The sequence below is a fragment of the Macaca nemestrina genome, chromosome 16, assembly GCF_043159975.1.
Source record: "Macaca nemestrina isolate mMacNem1 chromosome 16, mMacNem.hap1, whole genome shotgun sequence".
NCBI lineage: Eukaryota > Metazoa > Chordata > Mammalia > Primates > Cercopithecidae > Macaca > Macaca nemestrina.
In genome coordinates, this window is record NC_092140.1 from 102,549,289 (window position 1) to 102,561,364 (window position 12,076).

Sequence of the window (12,076 nt, forward strand, 5' to 3'; positions counted from 1 at the left end):
AAATTATTTAACCTATTTGAACATCAGTTACTGCCTTTATAAAAACAATACTGGAATGTACCCTTTAGGTATGTGTAATGAGCAAATATGGTAAGAAATAGAAAAACATTTTGTTAACTGGTAAGTATGTATACAAATGTAAGATAAAATGGTCCCAGTGGCATTCAGTGACTTGATAAATATTGGAGATGTTTTGTGTAAACCTGAAGGACAGTAAATTGGCAGCAGTGTCAAGAAAGAATGGAAAGTTAGAATGCGCAAGTGGATTTCTAATTCGGGGTATTATAAGTTTCAGCAGACTATGGCTAGAGATATTATATAGCAATATAGTGATTTAGCACTTAAGATCTTCCCAAGAGATTTTAAAATCTTTTGAGATTGAATACCTTTCTGTTTCTGAGTACCAACTATGTGCTAGGCAGTTAGACACAGAATATACAGGGTGAGGGCTCATGCTATAGTACTAAGAGAAAAACAAGCAAACAGCTAACAATTGTAAGTTACTGTACATGCTTTCTATAAGGAAAACAGAATTTTAGGTTAGATGTTATTGAAGCCGTTTATAGTTAGGATGGGAGTGGGAGTGAAATTCTGTAGTCAGAGAAGATCTTTATGCATGTGAAATGTAATCTATCAATTAAAAATTGAGAAAGAGCCGGCTATGTGAAAGCCTAGGAAAAGGAAATCTGGACAGAGAGAAGAATGGATCATATCTGTTCATTATTTTATTCTTACATCATTGAATGACCAGGAAGTGGGGTAACCATCATTATAATCATTTTTATTATAATGTTTAGGAAAGAAAATATGCAAATAAGTGCCTAGTGGATTTTTGATGATTCATAAATAAATGTTCTTACTCTTCCTTTCTTAAAATGAAGGCTTACTCAGGAGATCGAGACCATCCTAGCTAACACGGAGAAACTCCGTCTCTACTAAAAATACAAAAAATTAGCCGGGCGCGGTGGCGGGCGCCTGTAGTCCCAGCTACTCAGGAGTCTGAGGCAGGAGAATGGCGTGAACCTGGGAGGTGGAGCTTGCTGTGAGCCTAGATTGCACCACTGCACTCCAGCACTGGGCAACAGAGCGAGACTCCGTCTCAAAAAAAAAAAAAAATTAAGGCTTACTATATTTTTGAGGTGATTTCTTATTTTGGAAAGTGTTGCTTAGTATTGCTAATATTTGCTTCCTTTTATTTAAACATAATCTAAGGAAATGTTTACTACTACTTTGTCATTTTATTCAAGCACTTTTTCTGTCAGTAAATATTTTTTACCAAAAAGTATTTAGATTTTTCCAACTCCTTGTATGCCTAAATGAAGCAGCTTCGATAATCTTCTGTTTATACTCAACATGGCAAATGCTGAAGTTTCCTGTCATGCTAAGTATCTTATTTTAACACTAAAAATTCTATAGTTAGAAACATTTTAAATGTTTAATGCTGTAACTATTATAGTAAGTGTATTATATTTTTTAAATGTCTTATTTTTGGTGGGGAATGCAAAGTAGAGTGAGGTATTTTGAAGTCAGGTTTTTTTTTTTTTTTTTAGCTGAAATGAGCACATAAGCTAATATTTGACTGTGAATGTGTTTCCTTTGGCCTTCCATGCTTGGTTTACAGAGTCAGTAGCCATATAAAGATAAAAAATAAGCTTGATTTGTGAGCATATATGAGGTTCTCTATTGAAATGTTTGAGTTTTCAATATATGCTTCTCTTATTTTTTAGCCTTTTAAAATAGGAAATTCAATTGTTTCAAGAAAGTTATTAGAAAATTTTTGTGGAACTTGTATTATCTTTTAATTGAAACTCCTTGTTGATATTAATTTGAACAGAGTATCTCTGAGAATCTTTCACAGAAGTATTTGGTGAATTATCTGGGGCTGCAGAACAGAAAGGAAAAATTACACTAAATGAACAGCTAAGAGGTAAAAACCGTATTTCACTTAAAAATCATTTACAGAATACTTGTTTTAAAACATCATCACTGATATATTCCAATAGCCGAAGAAAATCACCTATTAAATGCATAGTAAGAAAAAAGAGAGGCGAAATGTTAAGTTATATATCTTATTAGGTGTCAGCAACAAATTAAATTGAGAGTGCTAATAAAGGAGCTGAACTATTAGTTTCATTTCAAGAAGCTGTAAACACTAAGGAAAGTAAGGAAAGAAGAAAGAGAAAAGGACTAAAAGAGAAAATGTTGAATGAGGAAGGCAGAGAGTACAGGGAGTAAGGGGAAAAGAATGAAGGGAAAAGAAGCAGATATATATTATAGAGGGTGGTAAAATGAAATAATTTTTCAGAGCAAGAAAGTGTGGGGTATTAAAAAGGCAGAAACAATACAAGGTGAGTTTTCGCTACCGAAACTTGTCAAGGAAGGGGCACAAAATTTTCATCTCTTGCTGTCTTCCTCACCATTTTGGCAGTATTAAGGATCCAGGTTCCCGATCATGCAGAGCTCTGCATCTACCATAGATGAACATAAGCATATATGGTCAGCCATACATGTCTATAATTTAATGTCATAAAATGTTACTTTTAGGCTGGGCGCGATGGCTCATGCCTGTAATCCCAGCACTTTGGGAGGCTGAAGCAGGCAGATCACCTGAGGTCAGGAGTTTGAGACCAGCCTGGCCAACATGGTGAAACACTGTCTCTTTTACTAAAAATACAAAAATTAGCTGGGCATGGTGGCAGGCACCTGTAATCCCAGATACTTGGAAGGCTGAGGCACGAGAATCATTTGAACCCAGGAGGCAGAGGTTGCAGTGAGCCAAGTTTGTGCCACTGTACTCCACCTTGGGTGACAGAGCAAGACAGTCTCAAAAAAAAAAAAAAAAGTTTTTTCATAGGATACCATCATATAAGCCAAAAGAAGAAAACTGGAAAGAAGAGCATAGTGTTAGTTATGGAGAATTCAAGGAAGTTATAGCCACGTAAAGAGTCCATTAGCAATTGTATGACTTGTAACGTCTCAACTTAAGGAACATATTAGGGAAGGACGAGTTGATGGGTGCAGCACACCAACATGGCACAAGTATACATATGTAACAAACCTGCACGTTATGCACATGTACCCTAGAACTTAAAGTATAATAATAATAAATAAATTAAAAATAAATAAATAAATAAAAGGTTAAGATAGAAGGAAAGGAAAAAAAAAATAGAATCCAAAAAGGTAAAAGGAATGTGGAAGCACATTCAGTGTAGACCAGAGCATCTCTCTCAAATTGTAATCAGTCAGCTGGGGACCTTGTTAAGAATGCACAATCTGTTTCAGCAGGTCTGGGATTCTCCATCTCTTAAGTTTTCAGGTGATGCCAATGCTGCTGGTCCTTGGACCACACACTGAGTAGCAAGGGTATAGCTTCCCTTTAGAGAAATTTGGGAGAAGGGGCATTGACTAGCAGTTCAAGACATAACAGGATCAATGGAAAGCATTATTTTGCATTTATTTCTGAATGTATTTGTATTCAGAGGGGAAGAATCAAAGAGATAAAGAAATAGAAACCATAGATGTAAGATCCTACCACTAAATTAAGAGGAAACTTGTCATGGGAATAGTCCATAAAAAGAATATAGAAGGGAAGAAATCATAACCACAGATCTAGGGATTACTTTTGAAAAGGAAGAGGAATTGTGAGGGTGGTAGAAAGGAGGAAAGAAATAAGGTAGCCTGGTAATTTTGAAGTAAATGAAGAGGGAACTTGAGAAAACTCACTTCCAATGGCTTCAGTGTATTCACACTTAAACAGATAATGAGATTTTTGCTACTGCATACATTACTGAAGGCAAGAGGGAGTGCTCAGATTGTAGTAAAACATAGTGACTCATCTCTTCCTCCATAACTTATCAGGAATGAACAATATATGTTGCATTGATGTTACTTAATCAAATGAGATTAATCTAAATACAGAAACATTGGCCGTTAGGTGATTTTTTGATAAGATAGCTGTTTCATAAACATTCTTTAAATACTAACATGATATACCAAACAAAGCTAATTTTAGAAACACAAATTATAGAGTTAATCCTTTGAACATTAAAATTATTATTTTCAAGGAATATTGCACTGAATTTGAAATTCAAAAGGTTATTAATATCTAATAATTTTGTAACAATTTTTTTCTTTCTGGAGAAATATATCTCTGTTGTTTTTTTATATACCTTCTTACATTAGTTAATCAAGAAATTTAAAAATGGCTCAACTGGAGGATACAAGAAACATAGGCATACCAGTAGCGCATATGGGTATGGAAATAAATGAACTTTTAAAATTAACTGTTATTCTATATGTATATCCAGGCTGACCAATTCAGAACACTTTCTTTGATGATGAATTATACATTCAACTGAACTGTCATTACAACTGTGTCCTTTCTAAATCACAGGGGAAATTAAAGAATACAATAAATACTTGTAGTATAATGATATAAATTATTCTAATGTGTTGCATGAAAGGCATGCTGTTCCATTCCATTATCAACTTTGACATTTAATCTTCTCAGGATCATTATTTGCTCCTCTGGTTAAAGATAATTTTTCTTCTTATTAATTATCAGATTCCTGTTGACATATGTACACTTTTCTATTTTAGTTGCAGTCATTGGAAACCTAATCTCCCTTTTGATATGTTATCTGCATGTTTTATGAAACCTAAATTTATATTTTTTCTCAGTATATTTCTGTCATGTTGCTGCCATAACAAAAAGCGCATCTCCAGACCAAAAGTCATCAAAGTTAACTCTGAGGATTTAGCCCAATACTAATTCTGCATGAGTATATGGCTAGTTTTTTCATATTTGCATATAATTTTATTATATGTCTCATTTGCTTTTTAGAGTCTCCTGAGAAATATCTTCATTTGAAGGTAATAACTTCTATATTTTCATCTTGAATTATTAACTAAATATTGTATGACATACACATCATACATTAATTATTTTGTTTCAAAGCCCATTCAGCCTACCATTGAAATGAAACATTCTGCTTCTAATAAAGCAGTAGAAATGAAGGATGTAGGGACCTCCACATCAGGAAAATTTTTCAATATAAATTTAACTCTGGAAAGAAATGTGCGCGTGTGTGTGTGTGTGTGTGTGTGTGTGTGTGTGTGTGTTTTATTACAGAGCGTTTGAAAGATATACAAAATAGTGGAGTAGAACTGACACCCAGCCTTAACAACTATCATCATGTGCCAGTTTTGTTTTATCTATACTTCAACCCATTGCCCCCCCCCCAACTTTATTATTCCTTTTACTAATTTTTTGGTGAGGTAAGATGTGTATGCATTGAGACATACAATCTTAACTGTATCTTTTTGACAAATCAGTATACCCGTGTAATCTTTTCCCCTTTTAAGACTAGAATTCCTTCACTTAACAATCATTAATGTGCATGTGAATCAGCTGGAAATATTTAAAATCCAGATTTTGATAAAATAGATTTAGGTTTTGCCTCAGAATTTGTAGCAGCTAAACGTTCTCTTTTATCTAAAGTAAATAAAATTTGATGAATACAATTAAGGAAAGTTGACCTCAGGTCAAAGGACAAATCAAAACAGGTGCACAATATCATGTCTGTGGGAGCCTTTAGTTAACAATGATACAAACCAGCTAACAGTTTTATGATGATTTTAATCCCAAGTTAGCAAAAGGGCAGGGTGCAGGAGCTAGGAGTCAGGGCAGGGGTGCTGCTGTGCTGAGGACAGTGGGGAGGGTCGGGGGCTCCGTTTTGGGGGCAGAAGTGCTGCTGTGTTTCCTTGTCCAGGACAGAGTCCTCCTCCCATGCCCTAGCACAGCCTGGGAGAAAAGGCCGGGAACAAAGACGGAGTGGAGCGCAGCCCAGGCCCTCACATCCTCCATCTTGTGGAAGTGGCTGCGTTTCCACTGCTGCAGCCCCCTTGTGCAGGTGCAAGGAGGCCACTTCTGGTGCTGGTGCTGTGTCCCTGACCCCGGGTGTGCCCTCTCTGTGGCCCCCACTTCCTTTCCTCTCTGCATTGGTTTCCCTGTGAGTGACATCAGAGAATCTTTAACAGTAGCTGTGGGCAGCCCAGGGGGACTCCTCCGGGAGCCTCAGCTCCTGCCGGGCTGCGCTAGGGCTGGGGACGCAGTGGGAAGACTGATGCAGGGACCTCAGGAGCTGTCACATGGCAGGGAGAAGCCTCAGTCAAGACCTTGTGTCATGATTTCTTCCACACACGTGTGGCAAGGTGCGAGGGTCTAAGCGATGGCTGCCAAACAGGGAGTGCGCCCCAGCAGTGGCTGCAGCGGACCACAGCAGTGGGGCCCTCTCTCCCTGCCTGTCTTCCCCTGGGCCTGCCAGGGCCATCTTCTGTGCTCGATGGGATGGGGGTCTTCGGCCCCCAGGAGCCTGCGGGTCAGTGTGACTAGTGGAAGTTGAGATCGGGGTTCCCTGGGGGCCGTGATGCAGGAACTGCACCCTTTGGTGCTGGGAGGCGTGAGAAGGTTCCAGGCCTTCCAGAGCCCATTTGGCTCCCCCTTCAGAAAGGCAGCCAGGCTTGGGGTTGAGGGAGGTGATGCTGTGCCCCCTGAGGGAGACTTCACTTCTCCCAGGGGACCTTAGAGGATGGGCCCTGCTCTGACCCAAGCTCGATGACACTTGGCAGCCCCTGGGTTCGTGCCTTCTCTCCCAGCCTTGGTCTCCCCTCCCAGAGCTCTAGGGTCAGGCCCAGGCCTGTGGATGTCTCTGAGCAGATGATCCCTGGGCCTCCACGGACCTCTGATCTCCTAGCTGTGTGATCCTGGGAGCCTCAGGGACCTTGCTCCCCTCTGAAAAAAATGGCAGCATCTGTATTAATGCAGTTTTTGTACCTCATCAGTGCACCATTTGATTTAGTAATTCTTAAAGCTTGTGATCAATCTGCAGTGATGGAAATTTGCACTGAACCATTTCGTATCTTAATGAGTATCTGCTTTGTTTTTTGTTGTTGGTGTTGTTTGAGATGGAGTTTTGCTCTTGTTGCAATGGTGCGATCTTGGCTCACTGCAACCTCTACATCCCAGGTTTAAGTGATGTCTCCTGCCTCAGCCTCCCAAGTTGCTGGGATTACAGGTGCCCGCCACCACACCTGGCTAATATTTTGTATTTTTAGTAGAGACGGTTTTGCCATGTTGGCCAGGCTCGTCTGGAACTCCTGACCTCAGGTGATCCACCTGCCTTGCCCTCCCAAAGTCCTGGGATTACAGATGTGAGCCCCTGCGCCTGGCCTCTACTTTGTTTTAAACATGATAACGCTCTCGTTTTTATTCTCTTAATTTTCAGTTGTTCCATGTTTTGTGGGGCTTGTCAGTTGACTTCCAAGTGCTAATTCTCATGACCAGATAATAAGAATGGGTGTAACTGGGTGTTGATTGATGGGCCAGAAGACATTTAATCCTGGAGTCTGAGGTTATCAGACCTCTCCATTTAGAAAATCATTCTTTATATATTTTCAAACAGCACATTGGTGAACATGTAATGCTGCTTTTTTCTTCATCTCTGGGTGAATTGCCAGTCTTTCATGAATACATTCAGAGAAATCTCTCAGTGAACTCAAAGAGTTTCAGAAATTAGTAAGTATGCAAGCTTGGTTGCATACAGAGAAAAACAGTAGATAATATAGATAGCCGATAAGAGAAGATTTTAAACAATGACTGAGTTATATTCTTAGAGGTCGCTTAAAAATTGGATTTATACTAAGGCATTTTAAACTTTAGTCTGGAACAAATTTAAAATTCCTGAATATACAAATTTCTGATGACTCAGGAATAGTAAAAATGGATGGGAATGGTATTTCAAATCAAGGATGGAACCTCTTTTTTTTATTCTGAACGTGTTAGTTTTGACGCTCTTCACCCTGAAATGTTCACTCTCAAATGTATTTGGAAGGCAGATCTTTTTTTTTTTTTTTCCTCATGTAACATTGCTTTCATACACAGAATAATACTGTGGATCTGGGATTCAGATTTTGAAATGAAGCATGGACTCTGAGTGGACCCCTTGTCCTTGTGAAAGTGCTCTGGTCTAGACAGCGGCAGTTGGACCCCCGAGTATAGCACGTGTTCCTGTGTTCATTGGAGCATTGTGTGATGACCTATCACTGAGGTCATGTGATGATGTATATTCTGACTTCTCTCCTAGCTGCCACTGTGTTTGCACTGGCAGCTGGGAGACTCCTGGTGAAGATGGGAGGCAGCCTTTGCTGCTGCACTGAAGGCGTGTTTATTTCCATCTTTCATTGCAGTTTCTTCGGATGAGACGGGTACTTAAAATGTCATCCTGATTTTTTTTTATCTCCCAAACTCCAGTTTTTCTACAGATTTATAAATTTGTTTTAGTTTTATGACTCAAATTGCATTTTTGATTATGCTATCAAGCTTTTTGCCTTAAACGTTTTTCTCTGTTTAGAAAGATGTACTGTTTCCCAGGTCAATTTTGTACATACCCTTTCATAGAATAGATCCAGAAAAAACACACCACCACTGCCTTCATCGTATCAGGAGATCTTGATACTAAATACGGAATGAGACAGTCCATGAAAGTCAGATTACAGGCCAAAGTCTCCTGAATAGAGATGTGGAAATCTGAAATCAAATACTGGAACAGTTTAAATCTAGAGATTTTTAGAAAATAAACTGAAATTTTCTAATGGGAAACATAGCCTAGTTAAGAGGTTTTGAGGGATTGTTTTGAATTAAAGACATTTTTAAAAGGTAAATACAATCGAGTAGATATAAAAAGTTATAAACTTTTAAAAAAATTAGAGGTTATAAAAGGTTTATGAAAATCTTACTTTGCAATCAAAATGGGTTAGATAGATTTGTTTATAAGGCCTTATTAAAATTAACTATAATATAAAAACACACTAATAGCAAATTAAAATTTTGGTTTAAAAAAATTAGCTGCTCTTAAGATATTAATTTGCTCTCAATGAAATTACAAGAGTAATAATTTTTCATTCTGAAATCTATTGTTTTAAAACTTCTCAGATTTATACCTCAGAAGTTCAACTTTTACTGTGTCGGTTTACACGTAATATATAGGGCCCACATCATTGCCTTGTTTCTTTTCCCCTGGAAAAGGTGTATCTTTATACTTGGCTTGGATGATAACGCTCCTTCAAATTTTCATCAGCTCCCTTATCTTCTCCCCCTTGGTTCTAATTCTGCTGCTGTAATACTAAAATGGTTATTTTTAAAGGTCTAAAATATTGTTTGTCTCAGATGTAACATGATTTTCTACTCTTGGCTTTTTGATACATCTCAATTGTTTCAGGTGACCAGGAAACCGCCCACGCTGTTACTTAGAGCCAGCTATCCCCCTGCTTCAGTTACTAGCTCTTCTGTTTACGTTACTCTATAATACAATATTCACTCGTGTCTGAACTCACACTGTGTCTCATTAAATTCCAGTAACCTTCTCATCAAGTGTGACTTCCAGGTTACTCAGTAGACTTCATTTAGACACTGCCCACTCTCAGGCAGGCCTTAGTTGAGCCTGCTCAGATAGTTGCTCAGATGAGTAGTCAGTGAGACAGTGAGGGTCACAGGTTTAATTCACTGAGTCACTTAAGCCCCAGCCCTGATGGCCCCATTTTCAGTTAACTGCTCATGCAGGGTTGGTCAGTTGAAGGGAAGTCGATTCTTGGCACAGCCATCAGGTGGCAGTTGGCTTTGAATGTTCTGAGATCTGAGCCATCTCGGGGGCCCTTGGGGTAGTCACTGGTCATGGGCTGCTCACCGCCAGGCAGTGTGAAGCTGCTGGGGAGGATGTCCAGACATTTGAATTTGTTCATCAGAGAGGCTTTGTTTGCAGGAAAGTGCCATATTTTAGGTCAAGAATTAAAATCTAGAGACATAAGTTTTGTTTTAATGATTTGACCTCTTCTCTGGATTTAGCTACCTCCAGGCATCCACCTTCCTGAAGATCCCTTGGAGCAGGAGGATTGAGAAAGGGAGTGAAAAGAGCTCCTGGTTCAGGGTCCAGGCCATGATTTAGGTCTCGGGTGTTCAGGGACCTCTGCCCCAGAAAGCCATCTACATTCTTGTCCCAGATCCATCATTCCTGAGTGCTGTGACTCTGGTCAGGTCACTTCAAATCTCTCGTTTCACTTCCCTGAGCTGTCAACTATCAGTGGCAGCCCCTGCCCTGCCCATCCCACCAGGATGATGTGGGCATCACAGGAAATAACAAAAACTGTCCATGAGCTCTAAAGCATCAGGCCCATGTGAAGGAGAAAGAAAATTTCATCCTCCCCAAGCACTTTCTCTATGTTACCCACTACCAAGGGCCTGGCTTAATCTTTCAGACATAAAATGATTGAACACTTTATGGCACTCAGGAAGCACCCAGTTCCTTTAGGCTTTACCTCTGTTTAATTACTTTTACTCTTGTAACATAACACGGCCCATTATAAACATTTCCACACTCAGAAGAGGGAACTGAGAAACAGAAGGGTCTATAGAACTTCTCAGTTTCATGTAGCTTCCAATAAGGACTTGAGCCCAGACCTTTGTGCACCAGGCCCTGTGGTCTTGGTCACTCCCATCTGCTACGTTTCTACATTGTCTCATCTCAGTACAGGGATTTGCCTACACAGTCGGTCTGCACAGTTTTAAGTGCAACTCACAGTGCAAGTTCTTAAAATCGAACTCTTCCTGAGATCGTGTTGCCACATTTTCAAACAAATGGACATGATGTGAAACTTCTAAATGAACGTAAAAATTGAAGGGGAACAGAAAGTTTCCATATACCCTCCCCGCTCAGTATCTTTTCTTTTGATCACATCTTACATGAATGTGGTGCATTTGTTGCAGTGGCTGATCCAGTAGTGATATCTTATTAATGAAGTCTAGAGTTTGCATTAAGGCTCACCCTGTGGTGTTCAGCCAAAATTATTATGATTTTGACAAACTCATAATGTCATTAATCACCCAGACAGAAGAGTTTCACATCCAAAACATGACTGGTGCTCCACCTCTTAATCCCTTTCTTTTCTCAGGACCCCCGACTATTATAGATCATTTATTTTACTGTCTCTATAGATTTTCTTTCCCAGAATTCTATAGAATTGGAATCATATAGTATGCAGCCACTTAGGACTGATTTCTCTTAGCAATATACGTGCAAGATTTTTTATACCTTTTTGTAGTTTAATGGTCTACTAATTTTTATCAGTGAATCATATTCTGTAGAATCCACGTTAACAGTATGGGTTTGTGCACTCACTGCCTACAGAGCATCTCAGCTGCTTCCAGTTCCAGCAGTTATGAATACAGTTGCCCTCATTCTTGTGCAGATTTTGCAATGGGCATAATTTTAAAATGCAACTGGGTAAATGTTTAGAATTTTAATCAGTTGTTTATGTAATAAGACTATGTCTTCCTTTGTAAGAATTAGGTAGAATTCAGTAAAATCACCTGGGCATTTTTAAAAAGTTCTTATTGATTCAGTTTCATATAATAGACATAAGCCTAGTCAGATTATCTGAGTCTCCATTGGGTAGTTATGATAGTTTCTGCCTTTGAAGGAATTTGTCGTTTTCATCTAAGCTGTCAAATTTGTGAGCATAGATTTATTCTAAGTATTCCTTTATTATCCTCTTAATTGTTTGGGATTAGCAGGAATGATTCCTCTTTTATTTATTTTATTTGTAAATTGTATCTTCTATCTTTTCTTTGCAGTTAGATGGCTGGAGGTTTATCAATTCTATTTATCTTTCCTATGAAGCAGCTTTTGGTTTTGTTTAGTTCTGTTTCTTATTTCTATTATAATGATTTCTGCAAATATTGGTGGTTTTTTTAATTTTATTTTTGTGTCTGGTTTACATTACACTATACTTTTTTCTCTAGTTTCCTAAAATGGAAGGTAAGAAAACCGAAATAAGATTGTTTTTAGTTTCCTTTCTTTCTTTCTTTTTTTTTTTTTTTTTTTTCATTGAGACAGAATCTCACTCTGTCACCTAGGCTGCAGTGTAGTAGCGTGATCTCAGCTCACTGCAGCCTCTGCCTCCTGGGTTCAAGCAGTTCTCCTGCCTCAACCTCCCAAGAAGCTGAGATTACAGGCACCTGCCA

At 38.7% G+C, this 12,076-nt stretch overlaps 1 long non-coding RNA gene across 12 annotated transcripts in view; it reads left to right on the plus strand.

Moving 5' to 3' along the window:
- The window catches only part of LOC105490261 (putative ankyrin repeat domain-containing protein 26-like protein), a 63,956-nt gene that overhangs the window by 30,878 nt on the left and 21,002 nt on the right, over positions 1 to 12,076 (plus strand). For 11 of the 12 annotated variants that reach the window (XR_011614981.1, XR_011614972.1, XR_003019978.2 and 8 more), the window contains exons 13-14: positions 1,835 to 1,927; positions 4,844 to 4,872. This is a non-coding gene — a long non-coding RNA (putative ankyrin repeat domain-containing protein 26-like protein). Of the gene's footprint in view, positions 1 to 881; positions 1,140 to 1,834; positions 1,928 to 4,843; positions 4,873 to 12,076 lie in introns of all 12 variants that reach the window. The other variant, XR_011614970.1, reaches the window with a different exon arrangement.